Source organism: Sciurus carolinensis, chromosome 6 (assembly GCF_902686445.1).
Source record: "Sciurus carolinensis chromosome 6, mSciCar1.2, whole genome shotgun sequence".
Lineage (NCBI taxonomy): Eukaryota > Metazoa > Chordata > Mammalia > Rodentia > Sciuridae > Sciurus > Sciurus carolinensis.
This window is the reverse complement of record NC_062218.1, coordinates 181,670-201,889: the sequence shown is the minus strand read 5'-3', so window position 1 is coordinate 201,889 and position 20,220 is coordinate 181,670. Positions and strand designations below refer to the sequence as shown.

Below are 20,220 nucleotides of genomic sequence, written 5' to 3'. Positions count from 1 at the left end.
ATAATATAATATAATATAAATAATGTGGCCTCTAAAACTGAAACAAAAACTGCCTTGTGGCCTTTTATACTAATATATAATATCTATAATCTGTCATTGAAAACTATATATAGATATTGAAAACTAATATAATAGCTAATCACTACTGTGATATCCCTAATATATCATGTAAAATGGGTATAAGAACTGCTCTGTGGCCATTTATGACTAATATGATCTCTATATTATGGCATCCAAAACAGATATAATCACTGCAATGTGAAATTTAATATTAACAGTATATCCATACTATAGCCAATGTAACTAATCTCATAGCTCCCCTGTGGCATTAAATATTAATCCAATATCCATTCTATATCACCTAAAATGAACGCAATAGCTGCTGTGTAACCTTTAGTGCTAACATAGGTATAATATAGCATCTAAAATTAATATAGGGTTGGGGATATAGCTCAGTTGGTAGAGTGCTTGCCTTGTAAGCACAAGGCCCTGGGTTCAAATCTCCAGCACCGCAAAAATAAAATAAAATAAAATAAAATAAAATAAAATAAAAAATAAAATAAAATTAATATAATAACCATCCTGTGGCTTTTCATACTAAAATTATATCCACACTATAGCATCTAAAACTGATATATATATGTTGTCCTGTGGCCTTCAGTATTATTATGACTTCCAAAATATAACACATTAAACTAATATGTTAGTCATAAATAATCTAATGTCCATACTGTGACTTATAAAACTATCATAGCTGTCCTGTGACACTTAATAATAATGCATCTATATCATAGCATCTAAAATTGCCATATTAGCTGCTCTGTCATCTTTAATACCAAATGATAGCTATACAGTAGCATCTAAAAATAATATAATAGCTAACCTGTGATCTTTAACACTAATAAAATATAAGTAATATATAAAAGTAATTCAATAAATTCCCTGTGGCTTTAATTCTAAAATAATATTGATGCTATAACATCTGAAACTAATATAATAGCACCATGTGTAATTAGTATTAATATGATGACTATATTATATCATGTAAAACTAATATGATATCTACCTGTGACCTTGACTACTAATATGATATCAATGGAATAACATCTAAAACTAATATAATAGTTGTACTATGACCTTTAATATAGATATGATATTCATACTATAGCATATAAAATTGACATAATAGTTGCCCTGTTGCCTCGAACATGAACATGATATCCATACTATCTCATCTAAAATTGATATAATATTTGCCTGTGGCCTTTATTACTAACATAATATCTATTATAAAGCATCTAAAACTGACATAATAGTTGCACTGTGATCGTTAGCACTAATGTGATATCCATACCATAGCACCTAACCCTAATACAATCACTGCTCTGGTCTTTAATACTCACATATTATCTGTACTATAGCATCCTAATGTAGCATTACAGCCGCACTGTGGCCTTCTATACTAATATGATATCCATCCTATAATACCTAAAACTAATACCACAAACCATGGCCTTTAACACCAACATGAGATCCAAACCATAACTTCTAAAACTGATACAAAAGCTGCTCTATGACCTTTAGAATTAATGTAACATTCTTTCTATAGCATTAAAACTGATATAATAGCTGACCTGTGTCCTTTAATACTAATGTGGGTGCTATAACATCTTAACCTAATATAATAACTGCATTTGGCCTTCACTACTAATGTAATACCCATACTTTAACATAAAAAATTATATAATAGATGACATATGGCATTTAATTATAAAGTTATATGTATTCAGTAGCATCTGAAACCAGTTTAATAGCTGCTACATGCTACATTTATTTTATTATTAATTTAATATCAATATGCCATCCTAAAGTAATATAATAACTGGCCTATGGCCTTTTATATTAATGAATATTGACACTATAGCATCTAAAACTAATATAATAGCTGTGGCCTTTAATAGTAATTTCTTACCCATACTATAGTATCTTATACTAATAAAATCATGGCCTCTTGGCCCTTAATACTAATGTAATATTGATACTATACCATCTCAAAGTAATATAATAGCTGTCCTGTGGACTTTATTATTAATATAATATCCATACTATAGTGTCCAAAAATAATATATTAGTGGCTGTTTGGCCTTTAGGGTTAACATCATATCCATAGTGTGACCTCCAAAATGAATATAATTTTGCTTTTAATATTAATGTGATATTCATATTTTACCAAGTAAAGTTAATATAATAGCTTCCCTGTGGCCTTATTACTACTAATAGATTCATACTATAGCATCTGAAACTTATATAAAGCTGCTCTGTGGCCTTTAATATTAATATAATATCCATACTATAGCATCTGAAACTAATTCATCCAGTACTGTGGTCTTTAATTAATATGACACTCATACAATAGTATATAAAACTAATGTAATTGCTGCCTGTGATCTTTAATACTAACATAATATCCATACCATAGCATCCAAAATTAATATATGTCTATAATATACCATCTAAAACTAATATAATATGTACCCTATGGTCTTTAATATTAATATGATATCCATGTTATAGCATCTAAAACTGATATAATAGTTGCCCTCTGTCCTTTAATGTTAATATAAATCCATACTCAAGCTCTAAAATTCTTATAATAGGTGTTCTGTCTTTTTTTAATACTAATATGATATCCATACTACTGTGTCCAACACTAATATATTAACTGCCCTGTGACTCTTATTACTAATAAGAGATTATAATAGTATCTAAAACATATGATAGGTCACCTGTAAACTTTAATACAAATATTCATACTATGACATCTGAAACTAACATAATAAGTGCCCTTCGACTTTCAATATTAATGTGATATCTATATTATAGCATCTAAATCTAATATCATAGCTGCTCTACAAGCTTTAATATTATTTGTAATCATATCATAGCATCTAAAATTAATATTGTAGTTTCCTTGTTCCCTTTAATATTAACTTAGTGTTCATAATATAGCATCTAAAACTAATATAATAATTGCCTTTTGTCCTTTAATTCAATGGAATATCAATAGTATAGCATCTAAATATAATATGTACATTATGGTCTTTAATATTAATGTAATATTAAACACACTATAGCATCTAAAACTAATATAATAGCTGCCCTATATTCTTTAATATTAATTTAATATTATGGAATATTAAAATATTCCATATTTTAGTATTCAAAATTAATATAATAGCTGCAGTGTGACCTTTAATATTAGTAAAATATTCCTATGGTGGGGTCTGACACTCCTATAACATACTCACGAGTGACCTCTGAAATTCACATACCTTTACTGTGACCTCTCACACTGAAATACATCCCCCTGTGAACTTGACAAATAACATCTCCACTGTGCCCTCTGACACTCAACATAATGTCATCCTTGTGCCCTCTGACACTCATGTACTATTCATTCACCCCACTTTGTTCTCTGACAGTCATGAATGAGGCTTCTGGCACCCATTTAATATTCCCTCACTCATTAATATAAAATTCACCCTGTTGCTTCTGTCACTCATCTATAACCCTCAGTGAGACCTCTGAAACTAATGTCTTTACTGTGGCTTCCAATTAATATAATACCTTTCCTGTGGTCTTTAACATGAACATAATGTACACAGTATGGCCTCTAACACTATTGTAATGTCTTCACTGTGGCCTCTAATGCTAATGTAATATGCACACTGTTGCCCCAAATACCATTATCATCATGTGCATAGAGTGGAAATGCTTATATAATTGCTAACCAGGACCACTTGCTACTAGAATAATAACATCTGGATAGTGACCTTAATTTCTTAATTTCTTACATAATATCCGCACTCTGTTCTCTCATATTAATATAATATTTACTCAGTGGTCTCCTACTGCTAATATCTAAAAAGTAACCTCTAATACTACGGTGGTGTCCACACAATGGCTTCTCCTGACAGACGTTCTTACAAGTGTCATGGCTTCACAGCTTTGCCTGGACTGAGTCTGTGAGGGTCAGCCTCTCTAGGACATCAGATGTCTGTTTCCTGGCCAGACATGAACATGGTCTTTAAAAGACAATTGCCTTCCTGACAGTGCTAAGCTTACAGGAACCCTGCTGTTGTGGTGCAAAGTCTTCTGCATCCTTTCACCCACATTCCCCAGTGGCCATTGCTCTACTAGATTTGCACCTCTACATGAAACACCAGTGTATTTTACTCAATGCAGGGCAACTCCCAGGTAATTACCACACAACCCGCAGAACAGGACATCAGCAAGTTTCTCCATGGAAATCAGTCCTCACTCTCACCATCTACCCCAACTGAGAGAAATACTTCTTTTCCACTCAGATCCAGGGTTTTTTTTTTCTGGAACTCTGTAAGCCTGTCCCTTAATTTCATGAATTCAACAGACAGAAAGAGCACATGCATTCATGTTTTTGAACACCCCCTTTCAGTTCTTTGGGGGTAAATACCTAGGAACAGAGTTGTTGAGTAGTAATTCTACTTTTAACCCTTTGAGGAAACAGCAAACTATTCCACACATGGGCTGCACATTTTATATTGTTGCAGGTATGTACAAGGAGATATATATATATATCAGAATTTTTCTTCAATTTTGTTGGTTATTAGGCCATAACGAGAAAGACATATTTGGTCTCTACCCAGTTCCGTGAATCTATGAATCAGTGTGCCTGTTTGATGTCAATGAGGTGATCGATGGTGTAGTGCTCCTGGGTGGCCCAAGATGACTGGGTGCAATGGAACAAACCCTGTGATTAGAGAGTTGAACTTGAGTCCCACACATTTGGGGAGGATTGAAGAGCTGAAAGTTCAGCTGATCAAACTGGGCAATGATTTAATGAATCATGGCTACTTAATGAAATATCCATATAAAACAAAAGAGCATGGTTTAAAGGCATTGTGTTGCTGAAGGTTCTTGGAGGGTGCATTTGCAGAGGGCATGAAAGCTACATGCCCTTTACCATTTATCTTTCCCTGTGTGTGTTGTCATCTGCCTATTCAAGCATATTATTTAAGATATATTTGAAAGATATCATTAAGGGAAATAAACAATTTCATGAGTAATTACCATGAGCTTAGTATTGTTGGGTAACACTGTGTCCTATTTGCCTTGAAGTTAGCTGCCTGGGGATTGGGAGAGGACTCAGGGGTAGAGCATGTCTTTGGAATTTGTGATGCCTGGGATTAAATTTCCAGGATGCAATATAAATGAACGAATGCATGGGAACTAAACCAACCAAACAAACAAACAAAAATAAGGCACAACAAAAATGTTTATGTGATGCTCATAACATGCAGAATTTCTTTTTAGCAGAGAGGTTAACAGAGAGTTTAGCAGAGAGATGGTGTCAGAAGTATCAGTGTGTTCAAAAGGACATTAGTCAATCTGTGCAGAGAAATTTTGTGCATGATCAGGATGAATAAATTAGCAGACAATTTGGATCTTCCATAACGAGAATCAGCAATTCCAGAAGGTGGGACTAGGGAATACATTAATGCAGGTGTAGAAGCCTAGCTTGAGGAAAACAGCCAGGAGTCTGAGGAGAAAAGGAGAGGCTGAGAAGAATGTAAAGTCATGGAAGAAACCATGAAGGAAAAGTTGAGTGTCTCTCTTTCATATTACCTTTCTTCCTGGACACTTCATGTTGTTGAGGAATATGGAGTCTCCTCTATATCTCCCATGGCTGAGGATGAAACTCAGTGGTAGACTCATTCCCTGGGATGTGTAATGCTGGGAATGGATTCTCAGGACTGCAGTATAAGTAAGTGAATGGATGAATGATGACCAGAATATATGGCCAAAAAAAAAAAAAAAAATTTATGGTGGGCTAGTAATCTACAAAATTTTTTGCTAGTGGCAAATTGAGCTGGAGTTGGTACTGGAAGAAAGTTCTGTATGACAGCCTGTGATACCTCAACAGACGTGGCAGCCTGTGGTGTCAGCACCAGGAGTGGTGGCCTGGGGTTTCAGCTTTGCCAGTCGCTGAGGCTGGGATCATGTGAGTGCAGGAGTACAGGCCTCTGATCAGCCAAACCAGTGGAGAAACTGAGGAGAAAAAGAAGGGGAGAGAGTCAAGTTTCCCTCTTTCATGCAGCCTTTCAAGAAAGCTAAATAAGAAAAGAGTGGAAGAGAGAAGGACAAAGAGAATAAGATAATTTTTCATGAACTTGAGAATGGAAACTAGGGGCATGCTACTTGACAGCCCCAGCCTCTTTTTTTGTTTGTTTTTTAGTTGAATGTTTTATTTGTTTCTTATTTTGATGCAAAGTCATTGCTTCATTGTATAAAACTAGCACCAGCAAATGCAGTATATTATAAAACTAAGACAGTATTGTTCTTCTGAAACTATACAACAAATACTTTCCTCCATGCCCAGTTTTTTCCAATAGGAAGATCATTAAGTATATTGACCCAAATCCAGGGGTGGATCTAAGCAAGTTACAATACTATACAAGGTTTATAACAAGATTATCCTTGGATTACATAATTTTATAAGTAGTTTTTTACCACAGATAATGTCATAAACTCTGAATACCAGAACCTAAAGCTTACTCTAAAAATCATAAGAAATAGTAAAAGGTGCATGTTGTGTTTATCTGCAATTGTTGGGAAGTTTAGGGTTATCTTCCTCTAGTAGCCATGTTGAGAGAAGTTTCTCTTTGTATCTTCTCTCCCTGCCACTGACTTAAGACAACTATGTTGAAGTTATTCCATATCAATTTACTTAGGGTGCCATTTTCATTCCCCAATAAATTTGCATGTTTCTCAAACACTTATTCACTCATTAAGTCATCTAGTTTTGAAAGTTCACTTGGCATCATCTTCTTCAGCCAACCATTTTCATAACAAGGTTTGTTCACAATCCCTGGGTTTTCTGAAAGTGCCTCACTAATTTCAGTTATTTCTTCTGATACAGGAGAATGGAGTTCACTGGAAGTTTTCACACTTTCCAAACTCATATTGTTTTTAAATTTTGTCCAACTTCAGGTGGACTACAGTAAACATCTCCCAGAGCTTCCTGTGTGCGATCGCTGATTCCCACTATTCCCATTTTCTGTTGTTATCCACTATTTCTCTGTGAATTTGTGCACCAAGAGCAGAGTGGGTCCTGTACATCAGGGCTGAGGCTCCTATGCTCTATGCCGCTTGCAGCACTGTGTCCACAGGCTACCAAGGGTCACCACACTGCCCCTTGGCCACTGGCGGCCCTGGCAGTAGTGAGTCCTTTACAAGATAGTCTCATGATGCTGCCCAGGATCACTTGCAACATGCCATCCATTCTCCTTTCTCAACTTCCCTGGTCACTGGTCAGAATATCCTTTGAGTTGTCCCTGAAAAGAATACACGCACAGGCACCCCAAGAAGTCTGGGCTTCCTCTTAAGTCTATCTAAATAGACTCCGGCTGTCTCTTCTGGTCTTTGTGGTGTGTGTTGGGGAAGGGAGTCTTCCAATCCTTGAACTGCTCACCTCCTGGGGTTTTCAATGGAGCTCAGTGGTAGAACCTTTCCCTGCAAGCGTGATGCCTGGGGTTGGATTCCCAGGACTGTGATTACATGAGTGGATGACAAGCAAGAAACAAAATCAGACTAAATTAAAATGTTTTTGTGATTCTAGTAACCTACAAAATTGTTTTTCCAGTTGAGAAGTTAACCACAATTGGTGTCAAAAGAAATCTCAAAAATGTGTTTAGTGCTCAGAAGTCAAATCTTCAGAGAATTTTCACATGAGATCAGGAGGAATAAAATAGAAGATAATTCAGACTTTCCAAGTCAGAAACAGTAGGTGGGGTAGGCTAAGGTAACTACAGTTTCAGAGGTTGAGGCTGGGGTTTGCAGGTGTTTGGGCCCAGCCTCTGGGAATACAGCTGGGACACCATGGAGACAAAGAGGGCTTGTGAGGAATGGAAAGTCATGGAAGAAACAGAAGGAAAAGTCAAATTTCTCTCACACTGCCTTTCTTCATCATGAGAGATAAGGAAAGAGAGTGAAGGAGAGAAGACAGCAGAAGTGGTGAGTGAATGATAACTGAAGAAGCATCAGAGAAAACAGACATTTATGGAATACAAATAATGTATAAAATGTGTCTTCAGAATGAGAAGTTAACCACTGTTGTTGGCAGAAGACACATCAAATTGTGCTCAAGAGGCCACGAATCAGACCTGTGAAGAGAGAATCCATTTGGGATCAGGATGAACAAATTAGAAGATAATTCAGACATTCCAAAATTAGAAACAGGCAGGGGTGGAGGCCTGTGGTACCAGTGATTCCATATGCTGAGGCTGGTGGGTCACATGAGCACATGTCCTGACCCAGTATGATTGAAGACAGTTGGGATTCCAAATAGAAAAAGAAGGCTGAGAGGAATGGAAAGTCATGGAAGAATGAAGAGGGAAAATCTGAGTTTCTCTCTTCCTTGCTGCCATGAATAGAAGCAGTACAAGAAGAGAGAAATAAAGAAAGAGAGTGAAAACTGACTTCCAGCTGCATAGGTAAATCTCCAAGTGTCCCAGGAATCTCTTGACCTGGCAAAAGCAGTTCTGGTTGCACTTTTGTGCTCCTAGCTTTTGGCTAGGTCTTCCTAGGTTCAAGGAGCCTTACTGCAAGAGCACTGTGTTTGCCCATTTGTCCAATTGGGGTCCTTGTAGCTCTAGTGGGCCAGTAGAACCAGCCTCTATCTCCTCTTTTCCTGGGAGATTGGTATGAATGATACCAACAACCCCCAGCCATCCCCTTGCCGGGACTGGAAAGGGCAACTCCTGGTCTGGCCTGCATGGATGACTGGTCAGATTGGACACTGATCCCCCTGAGCAGAGAAGAAGCTATGTTTGGAGCCTAGATTGAGTCAGGACATACCTGGAGGGTCTGACAAAGGCCACTTCTGGCTGGTAAATGAGTTTGAAGTTAGGAAATCCTCTTGGTCAGAACCCAGACACCATTGTCTGGGGGGTGGGCAGCCCGACCTCAAACCCATTCCTGGCCAGGATTCTTGTGGTCAGAGCTCATAGAGGTTGAGATGGGCATAGGGTCCAGACTGAGGATGAGGTTAGGTACAGCTGTGTGAACACCCCTCACCCCACTTCTTCACCCTCAGTCACTCCTGGGACAGCATCCCATCCCCAGAAGTAACATCTGACTCAGAGAACACTGTCCCAGTCAAGGACTGAGATCCCTCCTTCCTTTCCTTGGAGATGGTGAAGGTGGTGAGGGAGCTGGGAATGGGGTTTTGGATTGTGCCCACTTATCCACATGCGCTCCAGGGCAGCCATCTCAATGCTCAGAGCCTGTTTTAATACTATTAACAGGGTATAAAAAATGTCCCAGTACAAGGCTGATGTGACACTCAGGGGCAAAAGTCACAATGACTATGGAAAAAGTGGATCGATTGTTTCAGGTCAAGTTCACATTCAGGCAAATCAGGCCTTGAATCTCTCCAACTTGATCCAGAAAAATACCCTCCAAGAATTGAGCAGATGTGGCCAATTAGCCCTGGATGGAGGAATGAGGCCAGCATTCATATGTCATCCACACTGAGGCCATCCCCTTCTCAAGGTCAGCCATGCTGAAGCCCAGCCCCTCCTCAAGGTTAAGATCAGGAAATCAAAATTATATGGTGAACATTAGGGTTAGAGTGGGAATTATGGTTGGGGTTGGGCCTGAGTGTATTTGTAGTCTGGGGTTGTGGCCAGGTGTTGGGTACAGGATAGGTGGGGATGGTTTAAAGAGTTGATGTTAAACAGAAGTACATGGTTTGTGGGCTTAGGCTTAGGGTTTCTAGGGTGAGGTAAGAGTTAGGAGATAGGAAATAGGTTTAGTGTTTTAGAGATATGGATAGGCAAGAGAGGTCAGGATCAGGGTCAAACCAAGACTTTCTGGGAATTCAGCATCCCTGAGATACTATTCTCCATACTGTGTTTCCCTTGACTACCACCTATGACCTGCTCTGTGGTCCTACACCACTTATCTCACAGCTTCCTGTGTGGTCCTCCACCTTCTCCTCTCCTCTCCCCATTTAGGCCTTCACCACCTCCTCTTATCCACTCCTGAGTACTCTCACCTCCTCTCAAGGCTCCATGAGTAGCCCTTGACCTCTCATGGTCTCTTTTTGGCACTCCACCATCTCTTCTCATTCCATTCTCTGTAGCCCTCCACCAACACCTCTCAAATCCTCTGTTTTTCTTCACCAACTGCTCTCATCTCCTGTATATCCCTCCACTACCTCCTTTCTCAGTCCCCTGTGTAACACTTGACTGCAATCTCTTAGAGGCAGCTGCATAGCAATCTGCCATTTCCCCTGCACCACTTTCCCTCATGGCCTCCTGTGTAGCCTCTACTTCTTCCTCTTATCTCTTCCCAACTATCTGCTCTTATCTCCTCTTGTGCAGCCCTCTACCACCTCTTCTCACTGCCTTTTGTGTATACTTTCACAACCTTCTCTTCACCCACTCTGTGTAACTCTCTACCATCTACCTGCTCTCATCTCTTGTGAAGACCTCCATCACTTCCTCTCAACTCCCTCTTTTAGCCCCACAACTATTTTCTCTCATCTGCATAGCCCTCTACCACCTCCTCTCATCTTCTGGGTACCCCTCCACTATCTCCTCCCCTGGTAGAATACCACCACCTATTCACATATCTGGTGTAACCCTATACTTTCTCCTTTCAAAGCCCCAGTTTACCCTCTACCACCTCCTCTCGTATCTTCCTGACCAGCTCTCCATGACATCCTGTCATCTCCCTTGTAGCCCTCCACCACCTCCTCTACTTCTCTCTGGTCAGCCTTCTACCATCTCCCCTTATGGTCCCTATGCAACCTTCCCCAACCTTCTCTTCCTTTGTAGCTCTCCACCAACTCCAACTCCTATCATCTCCTGTGTATTCTTCTACCACCTCTTCTTGGCATAGTGACTGCTTATACCACCTTCTTTTTTTTTTGAAGCCAGATCTTATTTATTTGTTGCTCTCTTAAAAACTCTTAGTTTTGAGGTTTCAAGATGGCGGACTAGAGAGCGACTGCATTTCATGTTGCTCCAGGACGCAGGATTCAAAAGAGGAGATAGTGAGAGACTTGGGACCAACTCACAGTCGCCGAGTGAGTCTCTCCCGTTGGGGAGGCGTCCCGGATGGGGCGGTAGTCCCGGAAAGCAGGGAACTTTGTGAAGTAGAGTTGCCCGGCGAGACGCCCCTCCCCCCACTGGAGCAGTGAACACGGACAACTGGGATCATCGTAGAGGTGGCTGCTCAGCACAACACTTGGACTTGGAGCAACCACTGGGGCTCCGGGCTGCTGCCTGAAGAGGAGCTGCATGGTGAGCTGTTTAGACTCAGATCGACCGCTTCTGAACACTGGGGGGCTGCCCGAAGGAAGAGAAGGAACTTGGCGGGTCGCTTTGTCTAGCAGTGACTGCATCAGTGCTCCGGGTGGCTGCTCAGAGGAGGAGTCAAGTGGTGAGTTGTTTGGACTCAAAGTGACCGCTCCTGAACACTGGTGGCCTGCCTGGAGGAGGAGTGTGGTGGGTCGCTTGGTCTCGGAGCAACTGCTCCTGAACACCCGGGGGGCTACCCTGAGGAGGAGGAGGAACAGGGCGGGTCACTTGGACTCAGAGTGACTGCCTAGGGCTACGGGCAGTTGGTGGGAGGAGGAGACGCGAAGTGAGATGCTTAGACTCCTAGTGACTGCGTCAGAACACCGGGGGGCTTGCCCGAAGGAAGAGAAGGAACTTGGCGGGTCGCTTTGTCTGGCAGTGACTGCATCAGAGCTCCAGGTGGCTGCTCAGAGGAGGAGGTGAGTGGTGAGTCGTTTGGACTCAAAGCAACTGCTCCTGAACACTGGTGGCCTGCCTGGAGGAGGAGTGTTGTGGGTCACTTGGTCTCGGAGCAACTGCTCCTGAACACCCGGGGGGCTACCCCGAGGAGGAGGAGGAACAGGGCGGGTCACTTGGACTTGGAGTGACTGCCTAGGGCTACGGGCAGTTGGTGGGAGGAGGAGACGCGAAGTGAGTTGCTTGGACTCCTAGTGACTGCGTCGGAACACCAGGCAGCTGTCCAGAGGAAGAGGAGTGTGGCGGGTCTCTGGGACTCGGAGCTATTGTACAGGGCTCCAGGTGGTGGCTCAGAGGAGGGGCCGCATAGCCAGGCGATTAGGTGCAGAGCAGGGTCCCAGGACCTAGGCGGCTTCTTGGTGGAAGAGCCGCACAGAGACACGCTGAGGGGCGGAGCTAAGGTTCCAGGACTGCGGGCAGATTCTCTGAGGAGAGGCAGCCTAAGGAGACTCGTCTGCGAAGGGTGAGGCTCCCAGGCCCAGGAGGTAGGTCCGGGCCCCTGGGAACGTTGAAGAGGAAGGCAGCCCAGACCCGGTGGTAGTTGTAGATTGAGGGGAACCTCTAGGAGGGGAACTGACCAGCGAGACCTCCCCACCAGGTGAGTCTTCCCTGCCAGGTGAGGTTTTCCCACAGGGATGGTAAAACCAGAGACACAGGCACAAACAGGCCTTGCCTCAGCCCGCAGCCTAGTTCCCCTTTGGATGACCATTGGTCAACAAGTGGAGGCACCTCTGCCCACTATCAGGGAATATATCCCACCTGAGGGTCACCACCCCTAGAGAGGCAGCTTCCTTGTGGAGCACCGCATTATCAACTTCCTCCAAGACTTCAGGCTACTGAAGGATAAGAGGGGATATACTAGCAATCTTCAGGGACATTATAAATCAATAGAGGAAAACAGCAATATCTTAATGATCCACTGATTCCTGAACAATATGAGAAAGCAAGGGAAGAAAATGCCCCAAACAAATCCAGATGTTACATCAATAAAATCCAACGACAGCATGGCAGAAGAAATGACAGAAAGGGAGTTCAGAATGTACAGAATTAAAATGATCAGGGAAGCAAATGATGAGATGAAAGAGCAAATGCAGGCATTGAATGATCGCACCAATCGACAGTTAAAAGAGCAAATACAGGAAGCAAAAGATCATTTCAATAAAGAGTTAGAGATATTGAAAAAAACCAAACAGAAATCCTTGAAATGAAGGAAACAATAAACCAAATTAAGAACTCCATAGAAAGCACAACCAATAGGATAGAACACCTGGAAGACAGAACCTCAGATATTGAGGACAAAATATTTAACCTTGAAAACAAAGTTGAACAAACAGAGAAGATGGTAAGAAAACATGAACAGAATCTCCAAGAACTATGGGATATCATGAAAAGACCAAATTTGAGAATTATTGGGATTGAGGAAGGCTTAGAGAAACAAACCAAAGGAATGAACAATCTGTTCAATGAAATAATATCAGAAAATTTCCCAAATCTGAAGAATGAAATGGAAAATAAAGTTCAAGAGGCTTATAGGACTCCAAATACACAAAATTACAACAGACCCACACCAAGTCACATTATAATGAAAATACCTAACATACAAAATAAAGACAGAATTTTAAAGGCTGTGAGAGAAAAGAGCCAAATTACGTTCAGGGGGAAACCAATATGGATATCAGCAGATTTTTCAATCCAGACCCTAAAAGCTAGAAGGGCCTGGAACAACATTTTTCAAGCTCTGAAAGAAAATGGATGCCAACCAAGAATCTTATACCCAGCAAAACTTACCTACAAATTTGACGATGAAATAAAATCATTCCATGATAAACAAAAGCTAAAAGAATTTACAAAAAGAAAGTCAGCATTACAGAACATTCTCAGCAAAATATTCCATGAGGAAGAGATAAAAAACAAAGAAGCAAATCAGCAAAGGGAGGAATTATCCTAAAGGAACTGTCAAATAAAGGAGGAACCAAGTTGTGTCAAAAAATAAATAACTAAATAAAATTTAAAAAATGAACCAAATGACCGGGAATACAAATCATATCTCAATAATAACCCTGAATGTTAATGGCCTGAACTCATCAATCAAAAGACATAGACTGGCAGATTGGATTAAAAAGAAAGATCCAACAATATGTTGTCTGCAAGAGACTCACCTCATAGAAAGAGATACCCATAGACTAAAGGTGAAAGGATGGGGAAAAACATACCATGCACATGGACTCAGCAAAAAAGCTGGGGTATCCATCCTCATTTCAGGTAATGTGGACTTCAAGCCAAAGTTAGTCAGAAGGGATAAAGAAGGACATTTCATACTGCTTAAGGGAAGCATAAATCAGCAAGATATAACAATCATAAACATCTATGCCCCAAACAGTGGCTCATCCATGTATGTCAAACAAATCCTTCTCAATTTTAGAAACCAAGTAGACCATAACACAAAAATACTAGGTGATTTTAACACACCTCTCTCACCACTGGACAGATCTTCCAAACAAAAATTGAACAAAGAAGCCATAGATCTCAATAACACAATCATTTAGACTTAACAGACATTTATAGAATATACCATCCAACCAAGAGCGAATACACTTTCTTCTCAGCAGCACATGGATCCTTCTCTAAAATAGACCATATATTATGCCACAAAGCTAATGTTAGCAAGTACAAAAAGATAGAGACACTACCTTGTATTCTATCAGATCATAATGGATTGAAGTTAGAAATAAATGAAAGAGTAAAAAACAGAAACTACTCCAACACCTGGAGATTGAACAATATGCTATTATATGATGAATGGATAACAGAAGATATTAGGAAGGAAATTAAAAAATTCTTAGAGGTAAATGAGAACAAAGAAACATCATATCAAAAACTCTGGGACACTATGAAAGCAGTAGTTAGAGGAAAATTTATTTCATGGAGCGCATTTAAAAAAAGAAGTAAAACTCAACAAATAAACAACCTAACACCACAGCTCAAAGCCCTAGAAAAAGAAGAACAGACCAACACCAAAAGTAGTAGAAGACAGGGAATAGTTAAACTCAGAGCTGAAATCAACAAAATTGAAACAAAAGAAACAATACAAAAAATTGACAAAATAAATAGTTGGTTCTTCGAAAAAATAAAATCGATAAACCTTTAGCCACACTAACAAAGAGAAGATGAGAGAAAACCCAAATCACTAAAATTCGGAATGAACAAGGAAATATCACAACAGACAAGACTGAAATATAAAACATAATTAGAAGCTATTTTGAAAATCTATACTCCAACAAAATAGAAAATTTTGAAGAGATCAACAGGTTTCTAGAGACATATGAATTGCCTAAACTGAACGAGGAGGACATACACAATTTAAATAGACCAATTTCAAGTAATGAAATAGAAGAAGTCATCAAAAGCCTACCAACAAATAAAAGTCCAGGACCAGATGGGTTCTCAGCCGAGTTCTACAAAACCTTTAAAGAAGAGCTCATTCCAATACTTCTCAAAGTATTCCATAAAATGGAAGAGGAGGGAACCCTCCCAAACTCATTCTATGAAGCCATTATTACCCTGATACCTAAATCAGACAGAGACACACCGAGGAAAGAAAATTTCAGACCATTATCCTTAATGAACATCGACGCAAAAATCCTAAACAAAATTTTAGCAAATCGCATACAAAAACATATTAAAAAGATAGTGCACCATGATCAAGTGGGTTTCATCCCAGGGATGCAAGGTTGGTTCAACATCAGAAAATCAATAAATGTAATTCACCGTATCAATAGACTTAAAGTCAAGAATCACATGATTATTTCAATAGATGCAGAAAAAGCATTTGATAAATTACAGCACCCCTTCATGCTCAAAACACTAGAAAAAATAGGGATAGTGGGAACATTCCTTAACATTGTAAAGGCCATCTATGCTAAGCCCATGGCTAATATCATTCTAAATGGTGAAAAACTGAAAGCATTCCCCCTAAAAACTGGAACAAGGCAGGGATGCCCTCTTTCACCACTTCTTTTCAATATCGTCCTTGAAACTCTAGCCAGAGCAATTAGACAGACCAAAGAAATTAAAGGGATACAAATAGGAAAAGAAGAACTCAAACTATCCCTATGTGCTGATGATATGATTATATACTTAGAGGAACCAGGAAATTCCACCAGGAAACTCTTAGATCTCATAAGTGAATTCAGTTAAGTAGTGGGATATAAGATCAATGCACATAAATCTAAGGCATTTTTATACATAAGTGATGAATCTTCAGAAAGAGAAATTAGGAAAACTACCCCATTAACAATAGCATTGAAAAAAATAAAATACTTGGGAATCAATCTCACAAAAGAGGTGAAAGACCTCTACAATGAGAACTACAGAACACTAAAGAAAGAAATTAAAGAACACCTTAGAAGATGGAAAGATCTCCCATGTTCTTGGATAGGAAGAATTAATATTGTCAAAATGGCTATACTACCAAAAGTGCTATACAGATTCAATGCAATTCCAATTAAAATCCCAATGATGTACCTTACAGAAATAGAGCAAGCAATTATGAAATTCATCTGAAAGAATAAGAAACCCAGAATAGCTAAAGCAATCCTTGGCAGAAAGAGTGAAGCAGGGGGTATCGCAATACCAGATCTTCAACTCTACTACAAAGCAATAGTAACAAAAACGGCATGGTATTGGTACCAAAATAGACAGGTAGATCAATGGTACAGAATAGAGGACATGGACACAAACCCAAATAAATACAATTTTCTCATACTAGACAAAGGGGCCAAAATAATGCAATGGAGAAAAGATAGCCTCTTCAACAAATGGTGCTGGGAGAATTGGAAATCCATATGCAACAGAGTGAAACTAAACCCATATTTCTCACCATGCAGGAAACTAAACTCAAAATTGATTAAGGACCTTGGAATCAGACCAGAGACCTTGCATATTATATTAGAAAAAGTAGGTCCAGAGCTTCAACATGTCAACTTAGGACCAGAGTTCCTCAACAGGACTCCCATAGCACAAGAAATAAAAGCAAGAATCAATAACTGGGATAGATTCAAACTAAAAAGCTTTCTCTCAGCAAAGGAAACTATCAGCAATGCGAAGAAAGAGCCTACAGAGTGCGAGAAAATCTTTGCCAATCATACTTCAGATAGAGCACTAATCTCCAGAATCTATAAAGAACTCAAAAAACTCTACACCAAGAATGCAAATAATCCAATCGACAAATGGGCTAAGGAAATGAATAGACACTTCACAGAAGAAGATCTACAAGCAATCAACAAACATATGAAAAAATGTTCAACATCTCTAGTAATAAGAGAAATGCAAATCAAAACCACCCTAAGATTCCATCTCACCCCAATTATAATGGTGATTATCAAAAATACAAGCAACAACAGGTGTTGGTGAGGATGTGGGGAGAAAGGTACACTCATACATTGCTGGTGGGGCTGCAAATTAGTGCAGCCACCCTGGAAAGCAGTGTGGAGACTCCTTAGAAAACTTGGAATGGAACCACCATTTGACCCAGCTATCCCACTCCTTGGCCTATACCCAAAGGACTTAAAATCAGCATATTACAGAGATACAGCCACATCAATGTTCATAGCTGCTCAGTTCACAGTAGCCAGATTGTGGAACCAACCTAGATGCCCTTCAACTGATGAATGGATAAAGAAACTGTGGTATATATATATATATAATGGAATATTACTCAGCCATAAAGATTGATAAAATTATGGCATTTGCAGAAAAATGGATGAAACTGGAGAATATCATGGTAAGTGAGATATGCCAATCTCAAAAAACCAAAGGACGAATGATATCACTGATAAGTGAATGATGACACATAATGGGGGATGGGAGGGGTTAGTGTTAGGGTTAGAGTTAGGGTTAGGGAGGGGGGCAAGAATGGAGGAAGGAAGGACTGTATAGAGGGAAAAGAGGGGTGGGAGGTGTGGGGGGGAAGGGAAAAAATGAATCAAACAACATTACCCTATGTAAATTAATGATTACACAAATGGTATGCCTTTATGCCATGTGCAAACAGAGAAACAACATGTATCCCATTTGTTTACAATAAAAAAAAAAAGTTCCCAAAATACCATAAGTAATAAAAATCTAATTCATACACGGAAGAAAAAAAAAAAAAAAACTCTTAGTTTTGACCAAACTCAGATTTAGAAGTAGAATCTCTCAGAGGGGACAGCCTGCATCTCTTGGCAATCTGTTCCTGGCATTTTTCTTTGACTTCTTTCATTCTCTTGGCCAAAAGTTTGGCATATTCTGCGGCCTCTTCTTTATTTTTCTTAGTACACCATTTCTTCAGAGCAATACACTGGCACTTGTGTTGCAGGACACATGGAGTTACAAGACACTGAATCTTCAGCGCTTTGGTCCTGGGTTTTTTACCTTCCATGTTTAAGGGTTTTCTGACAACATATTGACAGACATTATCTTCCTTACAGAGATTGAAAAGTTTGCAATTTCTACTAGCTCTTTTAGGTCCCAGTCTATGAGGTACAGTAGTATCCGTAACTCCAGGAATATCCTTCTCTCCTTTTTTTTACAATAACCAAGTTGAGAATGCTCACATTGGCATCCACAATGCAACCACAAACAGATTTGAGTTTTCTCTTTCCAGTTTGCCTTGGTCTGTAACAGGAATGCCCCTTACTCAGTAGCAGACAAACATGGCCATGGGTCAAGAAACCCTGCTTCATGGGGAAACCTTGTTTGTTGTTCCCGCCACTGATTCGGACCACATAACCCTTCCACTCTTCACCCAGAGCGTCAGCCATATGCCTCTCATAAAAAGTATGAAGTTTGTGTTCACCCAGAGCATCAGAGGCCATATGCCTCTCTTAAAAAGTATGAAGTTTGTGTTCATCGTCCACTTCAATGAATTTCTGGCAGCCAGCGGCTGGGAAGGAGATATTCAGCTTCATTTTGGAGCAGCTGATCACCCACAAGTTGCCACAAAAAGAGCTTATACCACCTTCTTTTGAGGTCCCTGAGAATTCCTCTACCACTTCCTCTTTCTCTTCCTGGTTTGCCCTCCACTGTCCTCTCACCACCCCTGTGTTCCCCCACTCACCACCTGCTCTCATGGCCTCCAGTGTAGTCATCTACCATCTCCTCACTCTCTATGTAGCTCTCCCCACCTCTTCTCATCTCCTCCTATGATGCCTTCTATCACCTCATCCCATGGCCCCCTTTTTTACCCCCTACCTCCTGTATGGCCTCATGTGTAGCTCTTCACTACCTCCTCTCATGACAAAACTATTCTTTCCGTGGAACTCAACTGTGTTCCTGAGATTTTGACATATTCCAGAAGTTGTTTAAGATTCTCCATCACTTCTAATGACTTGTTCATGTAATTTGATTTTTAGGTATTTCCTTTTAATTATTTAAATTCTAAAACCCATGTTACCCAGAATTTTCATCAATCTATGATTTTCTTCATTTGTGTTCTGTGTACCTTCAAAAGACCAAAATGCTTACTTCTTCAAGGTTGATTCTTAGTACATTCCCAAGATAAGGTAAAGACTACTTTTGTAAGTCTATGCTTTTCTTCAAGTTTTCAAAAATGTCACCTACTTACTACATTGTTGTGATGCCTTTGCTAACTCAGTGTTCACCTGGTTTTGCTTTTTGTGGACTCACTCCCCCCTGCCTTCCTCTGACTCTCTCTGAAGAGAATTGGATCAGATGGATTGGATCCCACATAGCATGCTACAGAACAGCCATGGCTGTTAGGTAAAGGTCCTGGGGCCCTGATGCCTCCCACATCAGGTAGTCCTGTGTCTGACAAGGACTTAAGCATGGTGGGCCTATACTGATTTTTGACCACTGATGCTGAGCCCTGGTGCAGGATAAGCTCCTCTCCTGATCTCTTATATCCAAGATACATTGCATCCTATGTTGGGACCTGTTTTTTCTTGTGGATGAAATCTGGGACCAGGAGAGAAAAGGAGCAGTAGGAGCAGGTTACCCCAACAGCCCTGAACGTCACATATCCTGTCCCCTACCTCCAGATGGGTGATATTGAGTTCTCTGGAATATCAACACCAATGACTCCATCCTTGGGGAACCCCTCAAGCTACCCCATCTGGTCTCTGCCCAGGGGATCTGTCGATGGCTTTTCATTTTCCTCCAGTCCCTGCCTCCTTCTGCATCCCTGAGATGTTTTGTATTTGGAAGATTCAGGTGTGGGAGTGGAAAGTTGCCCATGTTCATACCCAGATTATCTGTGGGGCACCCATGACCCTCTCTCCTTGGCACCTGCTATTTCCAGGTGTTGGGACCTGGCACAAAAGAACCAGAGGTGGGGGAGTTTCCCTAGTCACAGGTTCGG

The 20,220-nt window shown here is 40.2% G+C and overlaps 1 pseudogene; it reads right to left on the bottom strand.

Moving 5' to 3' along the window:
* Positions 1–18,021: 18,021 nt before the first annotated feature.
* LOC124986924 (40S ribosomal protein S6-like) lies at positions 18,022–18,811 on the bottom strand (annotated as a pseudogene).
* Between the last annotated feature and the right edge of the window lie 1,409 nt (positions 18,812–20,220).